This window comes from Erythrolamprus reginae, chromosome 3 (genome assembly GCF_031021105.1).
Source record: "Erythrolamprus reginae isolate rEryReg1 chromosome 3, rEryReg1.hap1, whole genome shotgun sequence".
NCBI classification, from domain to species: Eukaryota; Metazoa; Chordata; class Lepidosauria; order Squamata; family Dipsadidae; genus Erythrolamprus; species Erythrolamprus reginae.
Window position 1 is genome coordinate 211,380,981 of NC_091952.1, and position 14,303 is coordinate 211,395,283.

The following is a 14,303-nucleotide window of genomic DNA, read 5'->3' on the forward strand; positions in this document are numbered from 1 at the left end:
TATTAAAAAGATTGCTGAATTTAGATACCACAATCCACTTTTTATAAAGAAGCCAGCTTGGTGATCTTGAGCAGGTCACTTCCTTTCAGCCCTAATCAGCAGCACACTCTGTAGCAAACTATCCCAAAAACAAAATTCCTCATAAAACTCAAAGCTTCAAAGTAAATGTAGGCAAGCACAATAACAAAGAAGTTGAGCCTAGAACCAAATACAGGTAGTCCTCAACTTACGACCACAATTGAGTCCAAAATTTCTACTGTTAAGTGAGACATTTGTTAAATTAGTTTTGCCTGATTTTACCACATTTCTTGCCACAGTTGTTAAATGAATTATTGCAGTTCATAATTTAACAATCCTGTTGTTAAATGAATCTGACTTCCCCATTGACTTTGCTTGTCAGGAGGTCACAAAAGATGATGACTTGACCTTGGGTTATATTAACATTCATAAATCCAACATCTTTAAGAAGATATTGGATAACCATCTATCTGAAGTAGTGTAGGGTTTCCTGCCTAAGCAGGGGTTGGACTAGAAGACCTCCAAGATCCCTTCCAACTCTTTTTTTTTGTTTTGTTATTGTTGTTATTATTATTATTAAATATGAATAAGTTTCCAAGCGTATGAATTTTTATCACATAATCAAGGAGAGGCTGCAAAGGTCATAACTGTGAAAAACAGTTATAAGTCACTTTTTTCAGCACTGTTGTAATTTTCAATGGTCCCTAAATGGATTGTTGTAAGTCAAGGATTATCTGTATATGTCCTATAATCCAAAGTTTAATTCACACAACCGTCAACCCTTATATGGCCCTTTACCTTAGTATATAAGATGCAGTGGCTAAAGATACCATACCTTACAAGAGTCTCCATAGAGTCTACTTCTGCCTTAGGCATGAATCCTTCTACCTAATTGACAGTCATTATTTCTTTATCGCAATGACAAATCACTTACAAAAATGTTTCTATTAAAACTTGTCTGGATGGTTACCAGGAATCAAAATTAACTCAAAAATAACAAACAAACCGTTAATGTATAGAGGTTCAAAATAAATAGTTATTTGTTCTAAATAATCTTTGGTTGGACCATAGAAATTTAGGACAGTGGTATACTGATCTCATAATACAACATTTTCATCAAAAATCTATTAAATATACTGTGATACCTATACCGCTTGCATGTTGTATTATTACACACATCAATTTCCCCTGCCCAAGTTTTCTAAAACAGTTTTTTAACTTTAGAAACAATGTCAGTCTGTTCTGAAAAATGAAACAATTTCAGTTGCCATCTTTATATATTTAGCTAACAATTCCTTGCACCTAACTGGGAATCCCAACCTTTTAAAATGTCATGTTACAAAGGAAATTACAAATTATTAAAATTTAGACAACCATGAAAAAGACATATGTCACAGCCATCAGAAATATAGCAGAAATATTTCAAGGGCCAAAGCATTCTTCCCCAAATAAGAAAAAATGCTATTAAAAAAGCTATAAAATATTATTTTGAATCATGCCACATTTTCCAGTTGTCCTCTACACAAATTGACAATACTGATCAACCATTTATTAATATTATGTAAATCAGTAGGGAGGGAAAGGAAAGCATAATAAAGGAAATAATATTTAACAAAAGCTGATATAAACAATAAAAGAAACCAGACAAGAGGCAGATAGGAGGAGAATAATGAAGAGAAACAACATATATAGAAACATAAATGATTGACAGCAGAAAAAGACCTCATGGTCCATCTAGTCTGCCCTTATACTATTTCCTGTATTTTATCTTAGGATGGATATATGTTTATCCCAGGCATGTCTAAATTCAGTTACTGTGGATTTACCCACCATGTCTGCTGGAAGTTTGGTCTAAGCATTTACTACTCTACAGGTAATAACATTGATGTGGTGGTGCATCTTGGCACAAATGATTTGTCCCAGAGAAATGTCAATGTAGTAAAAAGAGATTTTCAATGTCTAAGTGTGGAGCTGGGTAAAATAGCAGATTCAGTGACTTTCTCAGAGGTGTTACCGGTTTGTGGCCAAGAGGATAAAACAACGTGTATCATAGAGTTTAATGTGTGGTTAAAGCAGTGGTGTAAAGCTGAAGGTTTTGGCTATGTAAGTCATGATGTCAGTAGGTGGTCTAATAGGGAGTTGTTTAAGAGGGATGGTTTGCATCCATCATACAGAGGTACCCAGGTACTCGGTGAGGAATTCAGAACTTTTTTGGACAGGCATTTAAACTAGGTAAAGGGGACAGAGATGTAACTGATGTGGGTGATTTCTGTCCCCGACCAATGAGGATAAAGCAGTTTTTGGAAGCTTATGAAAAGGGAGCTGCAAATAAAATAGATGTAGTTGTTGATGATAAGGGGCAAACTAATAATGAAAATAATGTTCTTCGTGTAATGTGCACGAATGCTCGAAGCTTGAGCAACAAGCTCTGTGAATTAATGGCCATAATATCTAGAGATAATTTGGACCAGGTTGCCCTAACTGAGACATGGTTTAAGGATTCTAATGAATGGGAAATATCCATACCAGGATATACACTGTATAGGAAGGATAGAATAGAGAGAAGGGGAGGTGGAGTAGCCATTTATGTTAAAGAAACTCTAAAAACAACACTAATTCAAAATACATGTCAAGATCTAGAGACCCTCTGGATTTGCATGCAAAATAAAGACGGTTCTGTCATTAGAATTGGGGTGATCTATAGGCCTCCAGGGCAATCTGAGGAATATGACAACAAGATGGTGGATGAAATTACCCAAATGGCAGTAAAGGGAGATATTGTGGTTATGGGTGATTTCAACATGCCTGATGTTGACTGGAATATCCCCAGTGCCCTTACATGCAAAAGTAAGAATATAGTAGAGGCCTTTACAGGAGCAGCTCTGGCACAGCTGGTTAAGACACCAACTAGAGGGGAGAATATTCTAGATTTAGTTTTTACGAATGGGAATTGGGTTTCAGATGTCAAGGTGGGAGAAAATTTAGGTTGCAGTGACCATCTATGTTTGTGGTTTGATGTAAAAACTCATTGTGAGCAATCATATAATGCAACCAAAGTATTGGATTTCAGAAAAACAAATTTTAATGCAATGGGGGAATATTTAGATAATGAATTAAAGGGGAGGGATAAAATGGCAGGAGCGAGCACCCAGTGGACTGTATTTAAAAAGGCCATCTTAAAAGCCACTGGACTGTATGTAAGACAAATAACTAAAGGTAAAAGGAAGAAGAAACCGCTATGGTTTAGCAATGATGTAAGGACTATAGTCAATGAAAAAAAGGCTGCCTATAGGAGGTATAAAGAGTCTGGAAGTATAGCTGATAGGGAGGTGTATAAAATGAGACAGAAGGAGGCGAAACAGATAATATATGCTGCTAAAGCCTCAAAAGAGGAAGAAATTGCCAAATCTCTAAAGAAGGGGGATAAAACCTTCTTCAGATATATTAGTGATAAGAAGAAGAAAAACTGCGGCATCACGAAGCTTAGTACCGGGAAAAATACATGCATTAATGGGAATAAGGAGATCGCTGACCATTTCAATAGCTACTTCTGTTCAGTTTTCTCAAAAGACACCTTACAAAATAATACTATAGAGGGATATAGCATTGCTTCCAACTGTACGGATTCAGCTCCAGTGATCTTAGAAGCCGATGTCTTAGAAGAACTTGAACGATTAAAGATAAATAAGGCAATGGGTCCAGATGGCATCCACCCCAGAGTTCTTAAAGAACTCAGATCTGTCATTGCTACCCCCCTGACTGATTTGTTTAACCAATCCTTGTTAACAGGAGATGTTCCTGAGGATTGGAGAATGGCAAGTGTTGTGCCTATCCACAAGAAGGGCAGTAGAGAAGAAGCTGGTAACTACAGGCCAGTTAGCTTGACATCAGTTGTCGTTAAAATGATGGAGACTCTACTGAAAAAGAGGATAAATCAGCACCTAAAAAACAATAACTTATTGGACCCAAATCAGCATGGCTTTACTGAAGGCAAATCATGTCAGACTAATCTCATTGATTTCTTTGACTATGTCACAAAGGTGTTGGATGAAGGTGGTGCCGTGGATATTGCCTACCTGGACTTCAGCAAAGCCTTTGATACGGTTCCACATAAAGAGCTGATAGATAAATTAGTGAAGATTGGACTTAATCCCTGGATAGTTCAATGGATTTGCAGCTGGCTGAAGCATAGACACCAGAGGGTTGTTGTGAATGGCGAGTATTCTGAGCAGAGTCAGGTTACAAGCGGTGTGCCACAAGGGTCTGTTCTGGGTCCTATTCTTTTTAATATGTTTGTGAGTGACATAGGGGAAGGTCTGGTAGGGAAGGTTTGCCTATTTGCCGATGACTCTAAAGTGTGCAATAGGGTTGATATTCCTGGAGGCGTCGGCAATATGGTAAATGATTTAGCTTTACTAGATAAATGGTCAAAGCAATGGAAACTGCAGTTTAATGTTTCCAAATGTAAAATAATGCACTTGGGGAAAAGGAATCCTCAATCTGACTGTTGTATTGGCAGTTCTGTGTTAGCAAATACTTCAAAAGAAAAGGATTTAGGCGTAGTGATTTCTGACAGTCTCAAAATGGGTGAACAGTGCAGTCAGGCAGTAGGGAAAGCAAGTAGGATGCTTGGCTGCATAGCTAGAGGTATAACAAGCAGGAAGAGGGAGATTATGATCCCGCTATATAGAATGCTGGTGAGACCACATTTGGAATACTGTGTTCAGTTCTGGAGACCTCACCTACAAAAAGATATTGACAAAATTGAACGGGTCCAAAGACGGGCTACAAGAATGGTGGAAGGTCTTAAGTATAAAACGTATCAGGAAAGACTTAATGAACTCAATCTGTATAGTCTGGAGGACAGAAGGAAAAGGGGGGACATGATCGAAACATTTAAATATATTAAAGGGTTAAATAAGGTCCAGGAGGGAAGTGTTTTTAATAGGAAAGTGAACACAAGAACAAGGGGACACAATCTGAGGTTAGTTGGGGGAAAGATCAAAAGCAACATGAGAAAATATTATTTTACTGAAAGAGTAGTAGATCCTTGGAACAAACTTCCAGCAGACGTGGTAGATAAATCCACAGTAACTGAATTTAAACATGCCTGGGATAAACATATATCCATCCTAAGATAAAATACAGAAAATAGTATAAGGGCAGACTAGATGGACCATGGGGTCTTTTTCTGCCGTCAGACTTCTATGTTTCTATGTTTCTATGTTTACTCTTTCAGTAAAATAATATTTTCTCATGTTGCTTCTGATCCTTCCCCCAACTAACCTCAGATTGTGCCCCCTTGTTCTTGTGTTCACTTTCCTATTAAAAACACTTCCCTCCTGAATCTTATTTAACCCTTTCCCCTTTCCCTTCTGTCCTCCAGACTATACAGATTGAGTTCATTAAGTCTTTCCTGATACGTTTTATGCTTAAGACCTTCCACCATTCTTGTAGCCCGTCTTTGGACCCGTTCAATTTTGTCAATATGTTTTTGTAGGGGAGGTCTCCAGAATTGAACACAGTATTCCAAATGTGGTCTCACCAGTGCTCTATAAAGCGGGATCACTATCTCCCTCTTCCTGCTTATTATACCCCTAGCTATGCAGCCAAGCATTCTACTTGCTTTCCCTACCGCCTGACCGCATGTACCAACATAGACACAGCATTCCTAATATTTTCCTATAACTCTTATTATGCAGCAGTAACAACCAAATAACCAACACACAGTAGTGCAGTTTTTAATAGTTTGCATTTACATTTAAAGACATCTTCCTCCTTCAATAGAAGCTTAATTAAGCTTTAATTTCCGTATAATTATAAAATTATAAAATGATTTCCTAGTGCCATTTGATTACTTCAAACAAAAGTAACCAGAATTCTAATGAAATATTTTTGAAGTGAAACTGTTAAGTTGTAGGGCTGGCAAATAGAGGAAGGCCTTTCAGTTCTGAAGTCATTGTGGCCAGAATTTACATAAAGTAAGAGGGTCATGAGTCACTAATAATCTCACAAAGTTCAGCATTTGCACATACCGGTAGTCTGGCATTTGCAGATATAACTATGAGAGATAATTTATGGCATCAGTCATAAAAAGGTAAGCCATGCCTATTATGTTATATCAGTCTATTACTAATAAGGTGTTTTGTTTCATTTTTATACCTCACTTAATTCTGCTGGAATTTCCAAGAAGGAAGTAGCTGTATTTTAGCTGGGCAGTTATTTATTTTGTAACTCTGTACATAGATTGGCTTTATGACTAAAGTAGTTATAAACAAAGATCAAATAAAAAGTATAGCATTTAGTTCTATTAATAATAAAATGATTGTATTGGATTGGGGATTGTAGTTCTGGAAAATATTGTTTCCATAGACTTTAGGAAATGTTAGTAGTGTTCAGTGACTTATCCCAAAAATGTGACCTAATATAATACAATTGAGATATGATCTTCATTGAGGGATCCCTGTGCTCTAAGCTTGGTTGTTTTCTTACAGATGTTTCTTTATTCAAACTAGGTAATATCGTTAGTGCACTGATGTTTGGGTAATGAAAAGTCTCCAACAAAACAACCAAGCTCAAAGGTCTATGGAAGTTCTCTCAGTCATCTAGGCAACTTGAAGATATGCTGACTGGGGAATTCTGGGAGTTGAAGTCCAAATATCTTCAAGTTGCCAAGGTTGGGAAACACTGATCTAGTTCGTGGTTGTCCCAAAGGCACTTTTTTCAAGAGGCAATTGGACTTTCTGGTTTTTCTTTTGAAGATGTTCCATTTTTCCTCTAAGAAGCTTCTTCAGCTCTTCAGAAGCTTCTTGAATCAGAAGCTAAATGTTTTCAAAGAAAAGCCAGAAAAATCAAGTTATCTTTTGGGGGGGAAAAACACCTTTGGGAGAACCAAGCTTAGAGTGAACCAAGATTTTAGTTCTGACCTACAAACATTCTTCCTTGTCAATATTAATTTTCCCCTGTCCACTGTTTAGATATAGATTTTGTGTTCTTTTTTTATTTGGGGCATGTTGCATTATTGTTAAAAAAAGAATATTAGGTTATGCTGCTTAGTCAAAAAAATATTACGAAAACACCTTGCAATTAATGCCTTTATAATACTTCCTGGGTGTATCCGTACAACATAAGATTTTCATTTTCTTTGCCTGTTTATATATTGACTACTTTTACAGCTTATAACTACACAAATGTGTATCCATCAGTTCTGCTGAAAAGGCATTTTGTTAGCTATTCCTCTCCAGCAAGTTTATGTTATAATGCTACCAAGATACTACTCTCCCTCACCCCTCATGACAAAAAAACCTCTTGCACAGTGATGGGTTTCCAGGCATGACTCAGATCCTCCTGACTGATGAAATTGCTGCTTAAATTATATACAAGGAACATTTCCTCTGTAAAGCAAGATTGTTTTATTCCTTGGAGCATCACCGCAAATAAGGTGGTTTATTGCCTAATGCTAAAAAAGAAGCTAGTAACTACAGTAGCACTGAATGCCTTCCACTGATTATTTGTGATTGCCAGTAGTATATCAATATGACTTTATTATCAGTGTATTTGGCAGCAAAGATAACTGCTTTTTTTATAACTGTTTTTATGTCTCATTTATTTAGAAATAATAACAATGATTACAGTGGACACATTTATAAGGTATATATTATATTGTTCTTATTTTTAAAACTTGATTTTAAAAATCAAGTTCTTGATTATGGCTATATGCAAATTTAATAAATACATTTAATTTTTATCTTTTGGAATCATAACTTTTTTACCGACATCTACTGACGATGAATTTGTTTTGGTTTAAGGCAACATTTTTAAGGAGAATAGAAACTAACTACCCTGCTCAAAAAAATAAAGGAAACACTTAAACAACACAATATAACTCCAAGTAAATCAAACTTCTGTGAAATCAAACTGTCCACTTAGGAACACTGATTGACAATCAATTTCACCTGCTGTTGTGCACATTTAACTTTGTACAGAACAAAGTATTCAATGAGAATATTTCATTCAGATCTAGGATCTGTTATTTGTGTGTTCCCTTTATTATTTTTGAGCAGTATAAAGCAATCTGCATTAAATAAGAGACATATTAACCTCTATTTTTGTAGGCACTTTAGATTTAATTTAATGGTAAGTACCTGAAGGGGACAATGTTGATTAGGACTTTTGACTTGAATCAACATGAAATACTCCATTACGTACTGTATACAGTATCTCTAGTAAATCAGGGATTTTAATCTCCCAACCACCAGACCACATTTGGTCTCCAATTTGTGTATTATCAGAACTGGTACTGATTTCTTCAGCATTTAGACTGCCGTAATCTTGTATTCTATTTAATTTGAAAATCCAAACCACCATGCTACTCCATAGTTATATTGAGAAAGTTCCGAGTGGTATTTATTTATTTCCTTATGTGATAGATTGTACTTAATCACTTTTTAGTCTGCTTTCCTTTAAAAGTAAACTGAATTTGAATCAAATTTTCAGGAGTTGCAGCCTCTTTTGAGCGATGATATGTGCCAAATAGAAGACACAACATTTTTGGCTTTAAACAAAATTGCCAAATGACATTCTTAATTCTGGATAGAACTGGATACAAATTGTCAGACATAATTCCTTTTACTGAGTAGGTATATCCTGCCAAGTTTCCAGTGTGGTTATAGAGTATGTTGTTATTCTCTAACAATCAAACTAAATAATGTTATTCTGGTTAATGAAAAGTGCTGCCAAGTAAGTAGACAAAATGAAATAGTGAAAACAGAACTCTGTTTTGTGAAGGTTGCAGGGATGGATTCTAACTTACTTCGCTGCCGATTAGCTTCTTCCTGTGTCTCATGGCTGTGCCTTGGGGGTGCGTATGTTCTTTGTGCGCATGCATAGTGCTGATTTTTTTTTTATAAATTCCCCAGCCGCCCAAAAAAGGCCCAAACAAGATGGCTAAGCATGAACAGTGCTGGAAACCCAGCTTCTGTACATGTACAGAAGGGAGAAAAAATGAAAAAAATTCCCAAAAAGAGATGGCATCCACAGACCAGCATTGACAGAACCGGTTCTGTGACATTGTGGTTTCTACCAGTTTGGGCAGGATACACATGTACTGAGGCACAATGAGGCTTGTTTGGTTTCAGTCAGCACACACAACAAATTATTATTATTATTATTATTATTATTATTATTATTATTATTATTTACAGTGATCCCTCGAGTATCGCGAGGGTTACGTTCCAAGACCCCACGCGATACTCGATTTTTCACGATATAGTGGTGCAGAAGTAAAAACACCATCTGCGCATGCACGCCTTTTTTCCATGGCCGCGCATGCGCAGATGGTGGAGTTTGCGTGGGCGGCGGGGAAGACCCAGGGAAGGTTTCTTCGGCCGCCCAGCAGCTGATCTGCTCGGCAGCGCCGCAGCAGCGAGGAGCCAAAGATCAGGGTTTCCCCGCCGCCCACGCAAAGGGGAAACCCCGATCTTCAGCTCCTCGCTGCTGCGGCGCTGCCGAGCAGATCAGCTGCTGGGCGGCCGAAGAAACCTTCCCTGGGTCTTCCCCGCCGCCCACGCAAAGGGGAAACCCTGATCTTCGGCTCCTCGCTGCTGCCCGCTCGCCCGCCCGCCGCCTGCCGCTCGAGAGCAAGAGGGGGAGAGATAGAGAAAGAGAGAGAAGGAAAGAAAGAGATGAGAGAGGGAGGAAGAGAGTGTGAGAGAGGAAGAAGCAAGATAGAGAAAGAGAGAGAGAAAGAAAGATGAGAAAGGAAGAGAGTGACGTCATCGGGTGGGAAAAATCGCGATATAGCATTTCGCGAAGATCGAGATCGCGAAAATCCTATTTGCCTATTTGCCGATGACTCTAAAGTGTGCAATAGGGTTGATATTCCTGGAGGCGTCGGCAATATGGTAAATGATTTAGCTTTACTAGATAAATGGTCAAAGCAATGGAAACTGCAGTTTAATGTTTCCAAATGTAAAATAATGCACTTGGGGAAAAGGAATCCTCAATCTGACTATTGTATTGGCAGTTCTGTGTTAGCAAATACTTCAAAAGAAAAGGATTTAGGCGTAGTGATTTCTGACAGTCTCAAAATGGGTGAACAGTGCAGTCAGGCAGTAGGGAAAGCAAGTAGGATGCTTGGCTGCATAGCTAGAGGTATAACAAGCAGGAAGAGGGAGATTATGATCCCGCTATATAGAATGCTGGTGAGACCACATTTGGAATACTGTGTTCAGTTCTGGAGACCTCACCTACAAAAAGATATTGACAAAATTGAACGGGTCCAAAGACGGGCTACAAGAATGGTGGAAGGTCTTAAGTATAAAGCGTATCAGGAAAGACTTAATGAACTCAATCTGTATAGTCTGGAGGACAGAAGGAAAAGGGGGGACATGATCGAAACATTTAAATATATTAAAGGGTTAAATAAGGTCCAGGAGGGAAGTGTTTTTAATAGGAAAGTGAACACAAGAACAAGGGGACACAATCTGAGGTTAGTTGGGGGAAAGATCAAAAGCAACATGAGAAAATATTATTTTACTGAAAGAGTAGTAGATCCTTGGAACAAACTTCCAGCAGACGTGGTAGATAAATCCACAGTAACTGAATTTAAACATGCCTGGGATAAACATATATCCATCCTAAGATAAAATACAGAAAATAGTATAAGGGCAGACTAGATGGACCATGGGGTCTTTTTCTGCCGTCAGACTTCTATGTTTCTATAATCGAGGGATCACTGTATTAGATTTGTATGCCGCCCCTCTCCGTAGACTCGAGGCGGCTCACAACAGTAATAAAAACAATACATGGTAACAAATCTAATAATTAAAATCTAAAATAACAGATTTACATTACAAAGTCTAAAAAACAAAACAAAAACAGAGCTAAACAATTGTGGCATTCACAAATAATTTCCCACTATTTTTGAAATAGTAAGAAATATGATAAGTAATATGAACGTAGAGTGGATTCAGAATGGTTGATCGCCAGTCTTAATATTTTGTTCTTTGATTAGCAGAAGCTCTTCCTTTTAAAAAAAAAAAAATTATGTCTTAATATCAGAAATGGAACCTAAAACTATGGTGTATATTGTTTAGGATTAATTTGTAAAATATTTATTCTTAATTGTTTCATCAATTAAGATGAAGATGAAAGATGTCATTGTTTCTTTCCTGTTATATACCTCAATATTTACGGAAGAAAGCTGACTTTCTACGAAGTATAGCAGATGTTATGTTTTCCATAACAATGAGGTTGCTTTAAATAGATGTTTAAAGAGATGTTGAGAGTAAAAGTATGTGAAGATCTTTAATTGGCTGAGTATATGCCAACATTAATCAAAGAAAGGCATATTTCCACAGACTTACCTGAGTTCATCCCAAAAGACGCATGTCTGTCTAATCAAGGCCTGTCGAGGTGGTGGCCCATGGGTGTAATGTCAGATTCTGAGGAGGGTGAGCTAGGCCCCTCTGGATACCCTGGGCCCGTGAGGTTGACAGCTGATGCAGAGAGTGAGAGTGAGGAAGAACCCGAGGAACCACCAGTGGGGGATGATATAACAATGGGGGAGTGGCCTCAGTTGGAGCATGAAGCAGATATTAGAGAGGATAACCCACTCTTAAATGCTAGATATCGTAGGTTTCTGAGAAGACAACAACTTGTTTAGTAAAAGGAAATAAGCTTGCAACTTTAGGGCTTTTGATGCCACTCCTAGCCAGTATATAATCAAAGAATCTTGGGAAATTCAGGGTGGGGTTTTACCGTTGGAAGCTGTGTTAGAGTTGAGGTGTTCAAAAATGCCCTCCGAAACCTGGTTCCTGCCTTGTTAAAAACTCTTTGCTTGAATATTAGAACTTTGGTGAACTGATTTATCTCTTCTATAACGCATTTCCTTCTCCTATCGCAATGGAATGTCATTAGGCCGAAGTTGGCACTTTTTCCAGAATTTTATCTGCTTTTCACCTCAGAGAAAAAATACTCCCTGACCCTTCATTCAGACTGCTTTTGTTTTACAATGCATTTCATAATAAAGAGTGTGATTTTTACATGAAATAGTGAGTTTGGAGTTTATTTTTTATTTTATTTTATTCTTTGTCCAATATACAATACAGATGGAAGAGAATAGACATTAAGTAATATATATGACGATAGAAAGTGAAAAGAAGAGAAGTAGATGGGAGGGAGAGAATATATATGATATAAGAGATAAGGAGAGAATATATATGATATATATATATAATATATATAATATATATATGATATAGTTGGTGGTTTCACTCCGAGGAAAAGTGGGCCAGATACATTATGCAAAAAATGTCATGATACATCAATATACGTTATGTCACATGATCAGGTTTGACACTCATGCTCTAATGGAATTGCTCTGTGGTCATTTCTTACTTGTCTAGTGTTCAGAGAAATTCCATGAACTGTCTTATAAAAAACTAAATTTTTTATTCAAACTTTGTTGATATTTAAAGAAAGTTGAAGTAAATAATATAACGTTTGAGAAGCTAATGGTATTTTTACCTTTTCTTGTTTATTCTGGATTCAATTAGAGAGATTACAATGTGTTTGGAATAATAATAATGTATGGGGGATACATTTCTGGGCTACTCTTTTTTTCCTGAAGATTTTTTTCCTTGTTATTTACTTAATTCCAGTATTAAAGATGTGAGATGTGCTCAGAACAACAGATTGCCAGGAAATAATTAACTGGCAGACCTGTGGATATATATCACAGGAACATCTGTGTTCTACGTAACAGCTATAGCATGAATTTCTTACCCAACAGCATGTTACCTCTTTTTCTCTCTTCCTGTTGCTTTCCCCACAGTTTCTTCATCTGTTCCCTTTGCTGCATTGGCAGTTTCCAGTCCTTGGCAAATTTTACTTCCCTCCTTAAAGAGTGCAAGTTGTTCTCAAGAAGACAATCAAAAGTTCCAAATTTTGAAGCTGCAACATGTAGTTCACAGAGAAGTTAGTGGGGAAAAAGAGACAAAAGTATAATTGGTAGTAGTAGAGAAAGGAAACTAACTGAATAAGCAAAGATGATTTTTAAGGGTGCAAGGAAGAATTTAATTACAGTATGATCAATCTAGTAAACTGGAACTGTATGTAAGGGATCCAAACCAAAGAATATTTGGGGGGGGGGATTAAAAGTATGTAACTTTAATCTTAATAACATTTTCTTGGTGAAAACTAATTTTCAAGCATTGCTGTAGAAATTCTAAATTACACCTATCCTTCAATTCTTGGGTACTCACGTTTAATCCAAAATACAGTATTTTAGGTACTAAGGGAATACAGTATTGGAATGTACTGAACATTTATTTGTAGAAAAATGCTTAGCCCACGAAGATATAATAGAACTCTCCCCACTCCCACCCCGTTTTCAGGGGAGAAAAAGTATCACTGAGACTTTAAGAGAGACTTTACATCTAATGGCCTGGTATAAAGTGAAAAACAACTGATATTTAGATCTGAGGGCCAAATTTCATAGAGCAGTGAGGATCACTAGATGCACTTAGACTAACCTTAATTTTACTTTATTACATGATTCTTTTAAAAATAAGTGTACATTGAATCATCTCTTCTAACTCCTTAAGATATTAGCTACATGTTCAAAATAGAAGTAAAAGAATCTAAAATATAAAGCAGATAGCAGCAGAGTTTTATTTATTTGTTTGTTTGTTTGTTTATTTATTTGATTTGATTTGTATGCCGCCCCTCTCCGCAGACTCGGGGTGGCTCACAACAACAATAAAACAATTCAAGACAAATCTAATAATTTAAAAACATTTTTAAAAAACCCATTATTAAAGCAGACATACCCTGTTTCCCCGATAGTAAGACACCCCCGATTGTAAGACGTATCGGGGGTTTCAGGGGGGTCGGCTAATATAAGCCGTACCCCGAAAGTAAGACATATGTCTTACTTTCGGGGAAACACGGGGGTATTGCCGGGGGGGGAGCCCAATGACTTCGCTTCCAAGCTCCCCGCGCGCCCCTCGCCTTCGCCTCGCTGCGGCGCCACCGCCTCTTCCCCGGCTTGGCAAAGCCAAGAACGGCGCTGGTCCAAAGCGAGCCGAGAGGACGGCGGCTTGCAGCGAAGGCGCTCGTCCCAGCACCCGAGTCCTGCCGAGGCTCGGCTGCAAGCGGCCAGCGAGGCCGACCGGCTCCGAGGCGAGCGGCTGGAGCTGCGCCCTCCTTCGCCCGCCTCCTTTCCGGCAGGCAGGTGGGGCTGCCCAACTGCGCAGAGCGGCTCCTCCCCTCCAGACACACGC

General features: G+C 37.9%; 1 protein-coding gene across 4 annotated transcripts in view; it reads left to right on the top strand.

The window, feature by feature from the left end:
* LYN (LYN proto-oncogene, Src family tyrosine kinase) overlaps positions 1-14,303 on the top strand; it is a 55,059-nt gene that overhangs the window by 13,342 nt on the left and 27,414 nt on the right. For 2 of the 4 annotated variants that reach the window (XM_070747776.1, XM_070747777.1), the window contains one exon: positions 7,632-7,668. The exons of the other annotated variants lie outside the window; for them this stretch is intronic. The gene's annotated coding sequence lies outside the window, so the exon portion shown is untranslated. Of the gene's footprint in view, positions 1-7,631; positions 7,669-14,303 lie in introns of those variants that run through there. 4 annotated transcript variants of the gene reach the window in all.